Raw genomic sequence first — 15,801 nt, forward strand, 5'->3', positions numbered from 1 at the left:
GTAGAAGTTTCAACTCATTTCGAATTCGTTTACAACAGTTTCACTTGTAAAATCACTCATACGTTTAAAATTGGTAAAATTCGTTGAAAATCCGAAATTAATTGAAAATCATCTGAAAATCTCTAAAGAACCTTAAATCTCTGTCACATTTTAACTCCCTAATCCATTGAAACAGAAATCTTAGGATCTTTAGATTTCCCTGGAAAAATGGCCAGCGCATTCATAATCGTATCTCAATAGCAACCGATCTTTGACAATTTGAATATTTAAGCTATAGCACGTTGTTGGCTCCGAGGTTACTGTCCACGGAAATCCTGAGATATGCCAGGCAATAAGGTGCTATAACCTAAGTATTAAATTGCACAAGAAAAGAGCGCACGATTCCCTTCCTTGGATGCTGTTCTGGGCCGAAATTGATGAACCCTAGAGCCATTGGTAATCCTTAAATGTCCAGAAACTGAAAATCCTTGAAATCTGAAATTCATTAACTTCAAGAACTTAAATCGATTCATCTCGTGTCTTTCGGAACAATTGGATTATGGTTTCCGTCTTAAGAACCATTAGAGGCCAATTTAGGAACACTGGTGTCGTGTCGTGTCCTAGGTTTTAGGGAGTCTTAGGTTTTAAGAAGTCCTAGAGTTAGGAGTCCAGCCTCATCACGGACGTTTGCTATGTATAGCAACCGTGCCATAGGTCTAGTTACATTAGTCGCCCAATCTTTCCCTAGGACAAGCCTAGTAAACTAGGATGTAGGCTAACCTGCATTAGTCTAAGGAACAACTTGCATTTAGATAAGAATCATATAGCATCTTAGATGAAATCCTAAGATAATAAAATCCTCAACTTGAATTAAATAACTTCTCCTAAAACTGTTGAAACAGTCAATCCCGTCTAGGTCGGTGTCTAAGTTGAGTTAGGCATAAGTAGCTTAGCTTAGGTGCACCGAACTACGTCGACTCTGATCCCAGTGAGGCTTGGGTACGTAGGCAGCTTGGATGTCTGATGGCATACCAACCGCGAGTCGGCACCACAACAAATTGTGGTGTTTTGTTTATTAATTTTCTTGTAAATGCTTAATCAAATCACTTAGGATTTTCCATGAAATTAGAATTTTAGGAGAACTTTCACTTAGAATGAATCCAGACAAATTAAGAAATCAAGATACACATTTAGGATTCACATTGAAATTAGATTTTAGGATGCATGTCACTTAGTTCGCACATAAACATAGAGTTGAATGAGCCATTTAAAATGAATTCAAAGGAGTTAACTTTTGGAATCGAAGACCGATTATCGGGCAGGAATGGTGCATGTGGTGGATAACTCCCCATACCTTCCATTCTTGTAACCAGGTAGCGAGTCTAGATTTCTGGTTAATCATGGGTCCTAGATCTCACATCTAGGTGGCGACTCTGTCAGTCTCTTTTGTGTGGAATTCGGATTGCCTTAGTGATCCCAAGTTCACATAAAAGATGAATTAAAATCGATAATAAAAATGCACACGCCAATCGCGTGGGTACGAGAGACCAAGAGAAGGCGTGGCGGCTCGCGCCCCACCCCTCTCGCGGGATCGGGTCCCACACTGGGTCTTTAATATTTCGAAGGAGTTGTCTTAGGGACACATTCCCTTCCCTTTTTGTCTTTTTCTCATGCCTTTCTTTCTTTTGAATATTCTCTTTGTTTTGGACATAGGAACTGTCCGTACTCATGAAATATTCCAACTTGGAATCTCATCAAAGATGTGCAGCCCAAGTGTTCTTTTGGGGCCCACTCTATGACTTTATTTTCTAGAAAGTCTTCTCTCAATTTCTCATCAGCTCCACTGGATGTCTGATGTATCTCTCTCAAATTCTTGCTTTTCGACTTAATGTCTAAAGCTGATGGAGTCTTGCTTTTCATCACGACAGGACATTCACCCGGTTTATCCTTATAGGATCAAGCAAGACTACCTCAAACCCCTCTAAATAGGTTTATCAATTCTTTGCGCTCCTCGGGAGATAAAGTTTTGCCAATCCATCTTTCCCGAGTTTCGGATTTCGATACCACTATTAACAGCTTTGATTTCTTCTCTGAGTGGCTATGCTCGACGCTCTTCCTCTCGTTTAATCATCTTTCATATCTCGAGGAGAATTTCGTCTGCATTCTCATTTGAGAAGGGTGTCTTTAGTTATTTTAAACATTAGATCTAAGAGTGAATCAAAATATCGAAAATATGGAATCAAATCTTTATTTCAACGAAAATTTCAAGTACATTGATGACTCTTTTTTTTGACGCACCTCAATGGACTCTATATTAGATTTGACAAAATACAACACATTGACTTTGAATGAACAAGACTGACAAACATGACTCTTTTCTCTTTCTTTTTTTTGACATCGACACAATAAGACTTACCAACTTTGAGAGAAGAAAGTCCGTGTACACTCAACGAAAGACAAACCTAACAAAACAAGACACTTCTTCGTCAGCAATGCATTGGCACTGAAAGTTTATGGGTAACACTCCTTCCTCCATGATGTCCATAACTGGGAATTCAACCCTGGTATAGGTCCTGTTGACCTGGCTTCAGCTAATCTTCAATAACTGGCACGGCGACATTTTTCTTGGATAATAACCACCTCCTGACATTTCAAGCTCTAACACTCCCAAGTTTGAAGATGAAGAACTCTCTGACTCAAAAGTGGGACGGGTGATGGTAATTTGGATCTTCAAAAGGCTCAACCGTCAAGTTAGCTTTAGTAGCAGCTTGAGAAATATCAACACGTCTAGGTGAAGGATTCTGATTAGCATTAAACCCGGGCCAAATGGGACGGTCCCTATCTATGAGATCCTGGATCGTAAATCTGAGGGAGCGACAACGATTGGTGATGTGACCAGGGCCTTACTGATATTCACAGTATTCATCCTTGTTGAGAACCTTGGAAGAACCTTAGGAGGTGGCTTCTGAGCCATGAGTTTCAACTGTCCATCCTTAACAAGTTTTCGGAGAATGACCGCTGGAGGTTTCGGTAATGGAGTGAACTTCTTCTTAGGCTTTTGTGCTGGGTTCTCGTCTCCTTGACCAGACTTCTGCATGACAGGTTGAGGTGCTTGATGAGATGACTCAATAATGTTGATCTTCTTAGAATCAGCAACTGATTTGCTATCGTTCCTTGGATTCTTCACGCTTTGGTGATCAATGGTCAATTCTTCAATTTCTTTAACATGTTCTTTCACTTTTCCTCCTGAAGTAGGAGATGGGAGACACTTCTCTTCGACATGTTACTTGCCCTTGGAATTATCAATATGTGATACCGGGACCGAGACAGGAATAAGGATCATAGGAGACAGCTTCTCAACCTCGTCAGCAAATTCTTTCTTCTTTCTTACGACAATAGGAGGTGTAAAACACTTCTCTTCAATAAGTTGTTCTTCTTCAGAATCACCAATATGTGCTATCATGGCCTTGATAGGATCAAGGGTCACATGAGGATGATTTTGGACTACAGAGTTCTCAGAAATCACAGATTTACCATCATCTTTTGTTTAAAAAAATGCCACTTACTCCTTCACACTGGACATTTCTCTAGATACTTTCCCTAGAAATTTTATCACTTCGAAAATCACGAATTTCCCATAATCTTTTGTTTTCAGAAGGGCCACCTCCTCCTTCACACTTGACATTTCTCTAGATACTTCCTTTAGAACTTCTACCACTCCTGCTAGGATGTCCATAGGTACAGCCATTTTATCTGGGTAAAATGAAAGGAAACCGGTGCAGCAGATGAGTGAGGTCAATTAGGTCTGACTCCTGTCATGGAAATGACAAACACTAACTTTAGTATGAGGCAATCTCGTTGAATGTTATACACAAGTTGAGACAAGAGATAATACCAACACATCTCTCCCTTGGGTAAGAACCAACAGCATAACAATTGTAAGAAGGGTCATGGTAAGATAAACACATGATTTGTCAATATCGCTAAAGGATAGCAATCACGCTAAAAATGTGTTGGGTAAAATCTGGTAGCATGACAGCTATATAAAGAGATCCCCATAAGTCATCTCAAGGGTATATGAATAATCTTTGTAGTATAAGGTCCCCAGCAAGGATATTTGTACCCAAATAATGGCAAGATCAGTACACAATCGATAAAGGTAATATGGTCATCAGAGGAATGTGATCAAATGAGGGACTGACCATGAATGACGACATTTGGCCATGAGTCGGATTTGCGATAAAAAGACCGAAGGATAGATCATGGCAATAAGAATAGTGATGAAAAGCCATCGATCTAATCATAATTCAAAAGATGAATGGATAAGGATAATTGATTAAATTAGGAAGGAAAACCTAATTAAGAAGTAAACCCTAATCTAATAATGTAAATACATGATGGAAAACATGGATCACCATTATGAACAACAGATCACGGGATAGATTATGGATAAAGAGCCAATAATCTAATGATTATCCACAGAATGGATAAATAGAAAGAATTGATAGATTAGGAAAAAGAACCTAACTAAGAAGTCTTAATCTAATAATGTCTATGTAGTATAGGAATCAATGATACAAAGTATAATCAAGTTTTATGATCAACGGATCATGGAATAAACTATGGTCATAATGGTGGTAAGTAAAAACCATTGACCAGATTTATATTGGAAATATGAATTGATATAATTGATTGAATTAGATAGGGAATCTCTACTAAATAAGAAGGCCCTAATCTAATAATCAATAAGTATAAATATATAAACATATATATATATATATAGAGAAAAGGGTTCCTAAGGGTGCCCTCATATAGCTTATATGAGGTGGCTCTTTCAAAACATAAGGGCCCCACATTGTTAGGATGATCCGAAGCATTCATTTGAAAGGCCACATCATAGATATGGTGTGTACAAAAAATCAGCTCCATTGGATCATCCTAACACCTCCAAAAGTAGGGGCAAAAATGGATAGACACATTTTGTCCACAAATCTGCCCATTTTTGCCCCCACTTTTGGAGGGGTTAGGATGATCCAATGGAGCTGATTTTTTGTACACACCCTATCTATAATGTGGCCTTTCAAATGAATGCTTCAGATCATCCTAACAATGTGCGCCCCCTATGTTTTGAAAGAGCCACCGCAGGTAAGCTTATATGAGGGCACCCGCAGGAACTGTATTCTCATATATATATATATATATATATATATATATCCTAACCAGGGGCACCAGCCCTAAATCTAATCTAGCGGAGTCAAGGAGATCTTGACTCATGACAGACTGGTGACTGTACTAGGACTACGTCTGTAGCCACATAAAGTGAGCTACCCTAGTCTATAAATAGGACATGGCTCCTAACTCTAGGCTCCACATGTGTAAGAAACACATGTTCGTCCCTATATGCAAAGAAAATGACAATGCAATATATATATATATATATATATATATATATATATATATAACTGTGGGACCCGATCCCGCGAGAGGGGTGAGGCGCGAGCCGCCACGCTCTCTCTTGGTCTCTCGTACCCACGCGATTGGCGTGTGCTTTTTATTATTCATTTTAATTACCCAACCAAGCAGGCAGCAACCAAACCACATGGTGCAAACAAACGTACAACCCAGTACCCATAAGGGCAGAGGTAAGCCGCCGAGCCTAGCAAGATGTGATTTAATTCATCTTTTCCGTGAACTTGGGATCACTAAGGCAATCTGAATTTCATGCAAAAGAGAATGACAGAGTCGCCACCTAGATGAGGGATCTAGGACCCATAATTGACTAGAAATCTAAACTTGTTACCTGGTTACGACAATGGAAGGTATGGGGAGTTACCACCACATCCACCATTCCTACCCGATAATCGATCTTCATTTTCAAAAGTTAACTCTTTTGAATTTCTTTTAAATGGCTCATTTAACTCTATATTAATGTGCGAACTACGTGACATGCATCCTAAGATTTAATTTCAATGTATTCCCTAATGTGTATCTTGATTTTCTTAATTTGTTTGAATTCAATCTATGTGAATATTTCCCTAAAATGCTAATTTGAGGGAAATCCTACATATTTTAATTAAGAATTTATAAAAAAAAAACTAATATACAAAATCCCACCATTTGTGTGTGGGGCCGACTCGTGATTGGTATGCCATCAAGCATCCAAGCTGCCTACGTACCCAAGCCTCACTGGGATCAGAGTCGACGTAGTTTGGTGCACCTGAACTAAGCTACTTAGGCCTAACTCATCTAGGACACCGATCTAGACTGAATTGGCTGTTTGAACAGTTTAAGAGAAATTATTTAGTTCAAGTTGAAGATTTTATTATCCTAGGACTTCATCTAAGATGCTATATGGTCCTAGCTAAGTGCAAGACGTCACTTAGACTAATGCAGGTTAACTTACATCTTAGGTAACTAGGTTTGTCCTAGGGAAAAATTGGGTGACTAGTGTAACTAGATCTATGGCACGGTTGCTATCCATAGCAAACGGCCGTGATGAGGCTAGACTCCCTAACTCTAGGATACTCTAAAAGCTAGGACACAACGCAACATAAGTGTTCCTAATTGGTTCTAAAGGTCCTTACGAAGAGATACCGTTATCCAACGGTTCCAAAAGCATTGATCAAATGATCTTAATTTATTAAGTAAATAATTTTCAATTTTTCAAAGATTTTTGATTCCTAACATCTAAGGAATACCAAAGGCTCTATGGTTGGCAAATTTCAGCCTTGAGTTGCATCCATGGAAGGGCATCGTGCTCTCAATCCTTGTATAATTTAACACATAAATTATAGTATATTATTGCCTGGCATGATTCTCAGGATTTTCGTGGACAGTGGACCTCGGAGCCAACAACATACAATAATTTACATGCTCAAATTATGCAGGAACGATCACAATTAGTATACGATTATGAATGCGATCTCTGCAGTTAAACCGTCACAGCATAGTCAATTTACAAAGGGAATCTATAACCTCTAGGGTTTCTGTTTCAAACAATTTTAAGGTAAATATATAATGAAAAATTAGGATTTTCTGGAAGTTTTCACTGACTTTTGTGTTGATTTGCTATTAAGTTGTGATTTATTAACATTAAGACTAGATTGCTAGGATTACACAGTAATCCTAAGCAATCAAACTCCAAATTCATTGCAACTTTTTCCGCAACAAGATATGAATGAGTTTCGACTACTGGAAGAGTTTCATGAATTTGAAATAAGTTTTACTATCAACTTCTGAATTTCTAAAAGTTAGGTCAGATTGCAAATTAATAAATCAACTTATAGCGTACGAATCGCAAATCAAGTAAACCTATTACAGTATAGATAGAATCATGGTATTAGACTACTGTAAAAATTTCAAAGGTGTTTATCAAAATTTGATGCCAATTAAAATTCACACAAAATTCGGATAAAATCAATGAATCAATTAAAAAGTAGATTAAATGATATCCTAAAATCATGTACAAATTCCAATAGATATAAAATAGGTTATATGATTTACTGTCAAAATTTCAAGACCTAATAATTAATGATCCTCCATAAAATTAATTTTTGAATAAAAAGGGTATTTCGTTTCCTAGGAATTAAAACCCATTTTTTTAAAGAAAATTGTGAAATCATATTAAACCTTTGTAAAATCTTTTGAAAATTTTTCACTAACCTTCTAATAGCCTAAACTACTAGTTTGTAGGAAAAAGATTCGAAATTTTATTAATTTAATATAAAAAAGAATTACGACTCGTAAAACGAAGAAGCGATTAGAAAATAAATAAAGAAACTTTTTTTCGAAAAAAAAATTTTTAATGAGAAATTCAATTTATTCTTGAATATTAATTCTGGAGAGTTTCAACAAATTTTAAAATCTTTTGATATTTATTAAAAATGGCCGAAATTTAAAATAATCCGAGGTATACGCTTTGTCGCACCCTTTTATATCATGAAGAAGACCCAAAGAACACTCCAAAGATCCTTGATGTATGATTTGTTGAAGAAGAAAATGAAATTCAAGAATACCTTTTGTGAAGAACCCTTGAGAGAGATGAACACACTTCAAGAGAGAAGATGTTTTTTTCTTTCTTTTTTTTTGGGGGAGAGAAAAATGACGAATTTGGATTTTTTTTGGATCCTTCCTATGATTGTTTGCTTTGATTTTTATACAAAAAAGCTAGGGTTAAGAGAGAAATAGTAGTTTCCAATGTAAGAGCTCCCATTTTTGGCTTGTTTCCAATTTTCCTCTCTTGCTTTCTTTCTTTCTTTTTTCCAAATTGGATTTGATTCCAATCTTAATTTCTTGTCAATCAAGATAGCTATTCTCATTCCACATTACTTCTTTGGAAGAAAACCTTTTTAAGCAATCATTTATCTTTTCCTTCTTTCCTTCTTTTCTTTTTTTATTCTTTTTATTTTTTTTTAACAAATATGATGTCACCATTGTGACATCATCAATGTTTGGTGCTCAACTCATGTGGGTCAGCATGTGGGGCGCCCACCATGGTGGTCGACCCATATGGGTGAACCCATATGAGCTCCATCTTTGTGGGCTTTAGCCCAATGGGCCATTTCACACGGGTTTCGAGTTTTTCCGTAAAAATTCAATAAAATCTTTCTAAATTCAACATTCTATATATGGACCCAACCCATTTGACATTTATGGTGCATCCCTCACATATGATCGGACCATCTTTTTCGAAAAATAACTTTTCGGACCAAAATGCCCCTATTTGACTGTTAGACATCCAAATGCGACCAAAATACCCTCAGATTAGTTCACCCCTAAAGGGAAAAATTAAAAATGGAAAGTCTTTGTGGTCAAACTTAAAAAATAGAAAATTTTAAAATTGGGTCCTTTCGATGAGCAATATTAAACAGGATCATTTGGTATCCCCTGAAAATACCCAAAATGCCCTCAACACTCAGAAGTTCCAAATTAAGCGAAACCCCTGAGAAATTCTAAATTTAGCAGGTTTTTCAAAATTCAGGAAATCATTCATAATCTCTCAGACATATTTCGGGAATAAAAAGAATTACAGAGGAAAAGACCAAATTACCCCGAGGTGCTAGAATTTGGCGAGACTAGGGAAAACCCTGAGAAATTCCAAAAATAACAGCTTTTCGAAAATTTATGAATGGACTCAAGATTTCTTAGACACAACTTATTGACTAAATATGATATGTTGGAAATGTTTAAAATACCCTCGAAGTTCAAGACTAAGAGAAAATCTTGAGAGATCTAAATTTAGCAGATTTTCTAAATCTTACGAAATTACTCATAATCCATCAGCCGTACCCTCAGGATGGTTTTTGATATATGAGAAATGATTGAAATATCCATAAGATGATGACAATGTGGAAGCCCCATGAGTTTCTAAAAATAGCAGCTTTTTCAAAATTTGTAAAATCACTCAAGATTTCTCAAATATAACTCGGGGGTCAGACGAGACACATCAAGAATGACCAAAATACCCCTGTAGTGCAAAATGGGCAAAAATGAGGGAAACCCTGAAAATTCTATAAATAACAGGTTTTTTTAGTTGGTTGGAAACTTAAATTTTCATCTTCTAGATACCATTGGAACACCCTAGAAACCTTTAGAATCACGAATTAACTTCAGAATTCCTTCAACGAGGCAAAATCTATCCTAAAATTCACAGATGCCTAATCCTTGGTGGAATACGGACTCAAAACTTGAGAAACTACCAAATTTTTACTTTTTAAAGTATAGCAAAATGGGGGTGTCTACAATAACACATGCATCTCTTAGTTAGGTTTCACTAAGTTAGTAAATATACTCATATACATAATATATGTAAAATGAAAATAGGGCTCCAGACTCAATCGATCGGGCACTATGCGTATGATCCATACTTTACATGTATAATACAAGTACACCAAGTGTTATACATAGTATGCTTCATTGCTCATCGGTTGCTGTAAACACAAGTACGCCGAGTGTTTACGGTTGCAGCACTGGCGAATAGCTTGGAAATAGATACAACAGCATCATCAAGGTAATGACATCCCATCTGGCACGCACTGTATCTATCCCATGGAGCCAATAATGATAAAAATAATAAAAGAAAATAAAAACATGAAAGAAGTAAAGAATATGATAATGCATGCTATGCAGTATGTGATGTGATTCACTTATTTTACGCACCTATTTCGTGCCCCTGGATTTCTAAACGATTAAGTTCCCATTTATAATGATTTTTGCCCCAACATTCTTCAAAATTAATTAAAATGGCATTATAACAGAGTTAGGTATTATCTCGAAAGATCCCCAGTGGAGTCGCCAGCCTGTGGACCCCGATCCGAGAGAAGCAGGGGACGAGCCCCCGAAAAGTCTCTAAAGATCATCCATGTGAAGCAGAGCTCTACCAAGGAACTCTAAAAAAGAATGCCTCTCACAGTATGAGTGGCGATGCAAAGTGAGATACCTCTCGATTCGAGGACTAGCCCGGATTTGAGACGTACCTTAAACAAAGAAGAGTCACCGTCCAAGGAAGTAGGCTCTGGATCCTATACTATGCTCTGTTGCAAGAGATAACCAGAGATATAAAAGAAGGTTCATGCCTGGTTACGAATTTGGAAGGTTCGAAGAGCACCTCATCCGCCCAAGTGCAAACACCTGGTCTCTTATGCCATTTATTTATTGATTTTGAAGAGTTTTGGACGAAAGTCATGTGAAATGGGAACATATATCTCCGAGAAGACGTCTATCTAATCGTGCATGTCTCGGAGATGAAAATAATAAGCACACACAAAAGAAATAAAAGAAGTGTCACCTAAGAATAGCTAGGTTATGAGTGTCATGCCTAATTGGTGTCTAAGTTCTGATGGACAAACAGATGCATGCTATAGCTAAAGGTATAAGGTATGTACATGAAAGTAAGAAAACACAACAAAACAAACATCACGACTTGATTCCACACACGACTTGACACGACAAATCCTAGACTCTAATGTGATACTTGACTCAAACCAATATGGTCATCCATCCCGGCCTCGGAAAGAATCAGAGTCGACGTAGTTCGGTGGCCTATTCTAAACTACGATGCCTAACCATCTAATACCGCTATCCTAGACTCGATCAACTAGACCTCACTAATTTTTAAAGCTTCTTGTGCGATTGCTTAAGTTCAAGTGAATTGTAATTTTTTAGGACTCCCTATATGTCCTAATTAATGCAAGTTAGTTAGCCTTAAGCTAATGCAGGTGGTTCCTATATCCAATGTGTAACTAGGCTGTGTGTCATAAGGAAAATAATGGGCTAACTACGTACATCCTAGTCTAGCCATCGGCTCAACTAAGTGTTTAACCGATCACGACTCAAGGCCTCCTAACTCTAGGGACACTCCCATGACAAGACACACAAAGCATCAACTTAATCAGGACAGACTCCTAACTCTAAGACACCTCAAATATCTAGGACAGACTCCTAACTCTAGGAGAAGATCTTTTTGAAAAGGTTTTGATGAATTTTTATATTTTTGCAAGGTTTGAAATGTTTATTTTTAAAGGTTTGGCTGGACTTGGGATAAAGATCCCAAGCTGCACTACATACCTCGTGGAAGAGGATCAAGCCAACGTAGTTCAGAACAGACATTCCTAACTACACTCCTATGACTCAAGACTTTTGAGATTTTTGATTTTTCAGATATTTTTCAAGTGTTTTTGTTGTTTTTAACACAAGAAGACAGAATCCTATCATCATAAGGGTAGGACAAACTCCTGATATCCCGCAAAGGTTAGACAGAATCCTATGCTTTGCGAGAAAAATGAACAGAATCACGGCTCTGCATGGTTTGGACAGCATCCTATACCTTTAAAGATTGGATAAAATCACATGACTTGATGAGAAGTTGGACATAATTCTAATCCCTATGATGATAGGACAGACTCCTGAAAGAAGGACTGACTCTCTAGCTAAGGACAGAATCCTAACCCCTATGATGATAGGACTGATTCCTGAAAGAAGGACTGACTCTCTAGCTAAGGACAGACTCCTATGCTAATGGAACAAACTTTCTAGCTAAGGACAGACTCCTGTGTTAGTGACTCTAAGAAGGGCTCTAATGAGACATGACATGTCTCCTAAAACAAAAGGATAACTAGGGCCAATGAGACAAAGCATGTCTCCAAAGGGTTTGAATTTTCCTACATGAGACATAGCCTGTCTCCTCAAAGGAATGGGGTCAAGATGACTCTTTTATTACCCTTATAATGAAAAGGCTCCTAATGCTTAAGGGTATCCAAAAGACTGGGAAAGTCTTGAAAATAAACGAGGGGACGACTACTTGGACTAAGCGAGTCCTCTATGGATGGGCTTGGGCTATCACCTTCATCGCCTTTGCAATGGTAAGGGCAAGGGCTAAACATGTCTAAAAGACTTGACAAGTCTTCTAAATAAGAGGGGGATTACTACTAAGACTGGGTAAGCCTCCTATAGGATGAGCTTGGGCTAACGCCTTCATCGCCGTTGCAATGAATAGGAGACTAAAATTCATCCTATTACCCTCGTTGAAAAGAATCAACTATTACAATTGGTTCACTCAACATAAAACAAAATCCTATGTCAATTTCACCTACCTGGACATCCCAATGATAACTTAATCAGAATTCGGGCTAGGAATACATCATTCAAAGCAGTATATTATAACCTGGAATTAAAGTAAAGTTAAACACAAAAGAACACAGAGTACGTACATGCTTTTTTTTTTTACACACCAGTTCAAAATGTTCTGAAGATGATATTAATCAAACACTTTAATGTTAATTGGCATTTCAAAGGGTCTTATTAAAATGAACTTGGGTAGCCAATGTTCCCCTAAATGTATGTGAATCATTAAAACCATACTAAGTATCCCAAGGATAATCAAAACTTTGGTAACCATGCTTTCAAAGAATACAATTTATTGGCCAGTAAGCATTCCCTAAACTCGATGTTTCAATTTAGCTTGAAAAGTAAAGAGATGAATTGAGACCCAAACAGCTCAACAAGTATCCTTATGCGAAACATCTTTTACACTACTTTTACACTAACTACAGGGGAGGATCTAATGAAATCTAAAAACAAAAAAACAAAAACACCAGCTATATAATTATTTTTCATGGCTGAATTAATATCATTTCTAAAAAAAATCTGAACCAGGCAAAAAGTTCAAGCATTATCATGTGCAATAGTATAAGACAAGAAAGGCAACAAGTCTATAAGAATACTAAAATATGGTAAAATCTATAGCATAACCTGATTTTTCTGAAACATTTATACAAGAAAACAAAGCACATGAATTCAGCTATCAAAACAATGAATTGAATTTATAAAATATTTCAAGTATATGATGGAGCTACAAGTATGATGATCTAAATTCATAAAGAGCACAAAACATGCATAGAACATGAACTGAACTATTGATGAATAAGCTGATTTTATAATACAGAACATGGACTAAACCGTACATAGAACATGGACTGGATAACAAATGAGATGAGCTACACACAGAACCTGTACTGAACTACAAAGGGCTGTACAAAATTCATAAAAAGTACAAAACCTGAACTGAACTTACAAAGGGCTGAACTGAACTTGATTATAAAGGTTGAACTGAACTTGAACTAAATTATAAATGAGCTGAACTAAATTTATAAAGTACGCAAGACCTAAACTGAAATAAAAGGATATTATACAAGCCATTATCTTTTCTTTTGTTCTAACAATTTACACTAACCCTATTAAACCTCATACTGTTAAGGATCACCAGAGATGACAAAACATAAACTTTAAGGTGACAATTCAAATAAGCAATACTACCTGTAATCGTGCACTAGACGCAAAAGAAGTCTTAATGGTAAAACAAGGTGGACTTCATCAAAATAGCAATGGTACAATTTGGGGACAGGTAAGAGACATTATCATATGGTTCAGATGCATTAAAAATTTTCTCACTCAAAATATTCTTTAGAATATGTACCAGGATTTTCAACCACTAAATCCATGGAACAGAATGAAATAAAAACAAAACAGGATATCATGAATAGAGCATAGATTGAACCAATATTATGAGAAAGATACTATGCTTCCTTGTAACTCATACAAAAGAGAGAAATAAAATAGAATGGAATCATATAGTTAAACGTAGTTAGGCTTAATATGGGCAGCATCTCAAACTGAAATTGACGGCATAGGGATATTGACCAAATAAGGGCTCATGTTCTTTCCAGTTATGATAGAGAAATGAAAGATGAAAAGTGAAAAATGCTCACTGCACCTACCTCTAAATAATAATAAAAAAGATTACATATTTATAACTTGGTTAGCCTCACTAATCCCAAATAGTCCATGAACTTCTGACATATATGGCTTTCCAATAATGTCGGGTACGACTAAAAAAAATGGCAATTTGCAGCAATTTTTTTTTATAGAAAAAAACAGAAATTGAATCCATTAAAATATGATACATGAAGATGGAAATGAGGATCAGTTCTGTTGAGACTCACCAAGACAAGGTTGTCTTAGGTACAATAGAAATCAACAAATGAGAGTTCATTATCTGACCCGAAAGCAAGAGTTAAATGAACCAGAGTTCAAGACATGGCTACTAATCGTATTAGCATTCTAATGAGGAAAAAAAATATAGCCAGCATGTGATGCACCACATTCATTTCTTGGGCATCAGACCTTTTATGTCTTAAAATAAAATTAAAATTAAGATCTAACATTCATAAAATGATCAATCTAGACCAGCACTCTCAACCCTCCAAAGGGAATGAGCCAGAGAAGGAATTTCTAAAAATAAATAAATCATGAAACCCGTTTTTCCAATGCTCAAACTCAATATAAGGTCTTCGTGATATAAGAAAATGAAGTCACTTAACACTCTAAAATTTAAACAAGAGTGTAGAATCTCGTCTCTATACTTATATTGAAGTTTAAGACTAACACCCATAGTTGGCTCATATTACGATGAGATTAAGAAGCTAAGAGACAAGATAACTTTTTCAAAAGTAAGTACCAACCTCCAAAGAATCTGAAGTTCACAGTAACCAATGATCATGATGACGCTAACACTAATTGTGAAAAATCATTTGTTACTATGTTTCAGCAACTTCAACCAGATTTCCCCATTATGACATGTTATTAACAATACGATTGATCTTTTCAATTAAGTTTAGATTACACCAGTGCGCATAAACATGCAAAATATTATTTATCAATATATAAAAATAATATTCCAATTCTCTTTTATATAAAAAAAATCATTGTCAAAACTCTATCATATATCAATCCAACAAAATATCAATAGTCAAATAATCTTAATAAGTATTTCTGAAGACCAAGACAGTAAAAAAAACTTATGTGTAATTCGAGTCATTATTATTTCACATATACCTTCTTAATCTAGCTGAGTTATATGAATATCCAAAGTATAATCAATCAGGCATTCTCTCACATATTCCCATAGAAAAGTAAGCATTCCTCATTATCATTTTTAGGATATTGACAATATAAGGCACAAAATCAGCCTTTTAAAAAAAAAAAAAAATATATATATATATATATATATATAACTCGAAAACCACTCGGCTGGCTGGTTCGCTGGAGGAGACTTGGTTGAGTGATTAGCGGGAACTAAACCGCTCTATCGCTACACCCGTGTTTGCATCCGATATCAGGACTGCGTTTGTCCAGGCGCTGCTGGATCCTGACAAATATCAAAGCCACTTCGCTGAGGACTTGAGAGTCTGATTCAATCCAAATCTTTTCGACCCATAGTGTGACGGGCGGTGTGTACAAGGCCCGGGAACGAATTCACCGCCGTAT

The sequence above is a fragment of the Tasmannia lanceolata genome, unplaced genomic scaffold (genome assembly GCF_043159265.1).
Source record: "Tasmannia lanceolata isolate RefF3 unplaced genomic scaffold, GAP_Taslan_0.1 ptg000008l, whole genome shotgun sequence".
NCBI classification, from domain to species: Eukaryota; Viridiplantae; Streptophyta; class Magnoliopsida; order Canellales; family Winteraceae; genus Tasmannia; species Tasmannia lanceolata.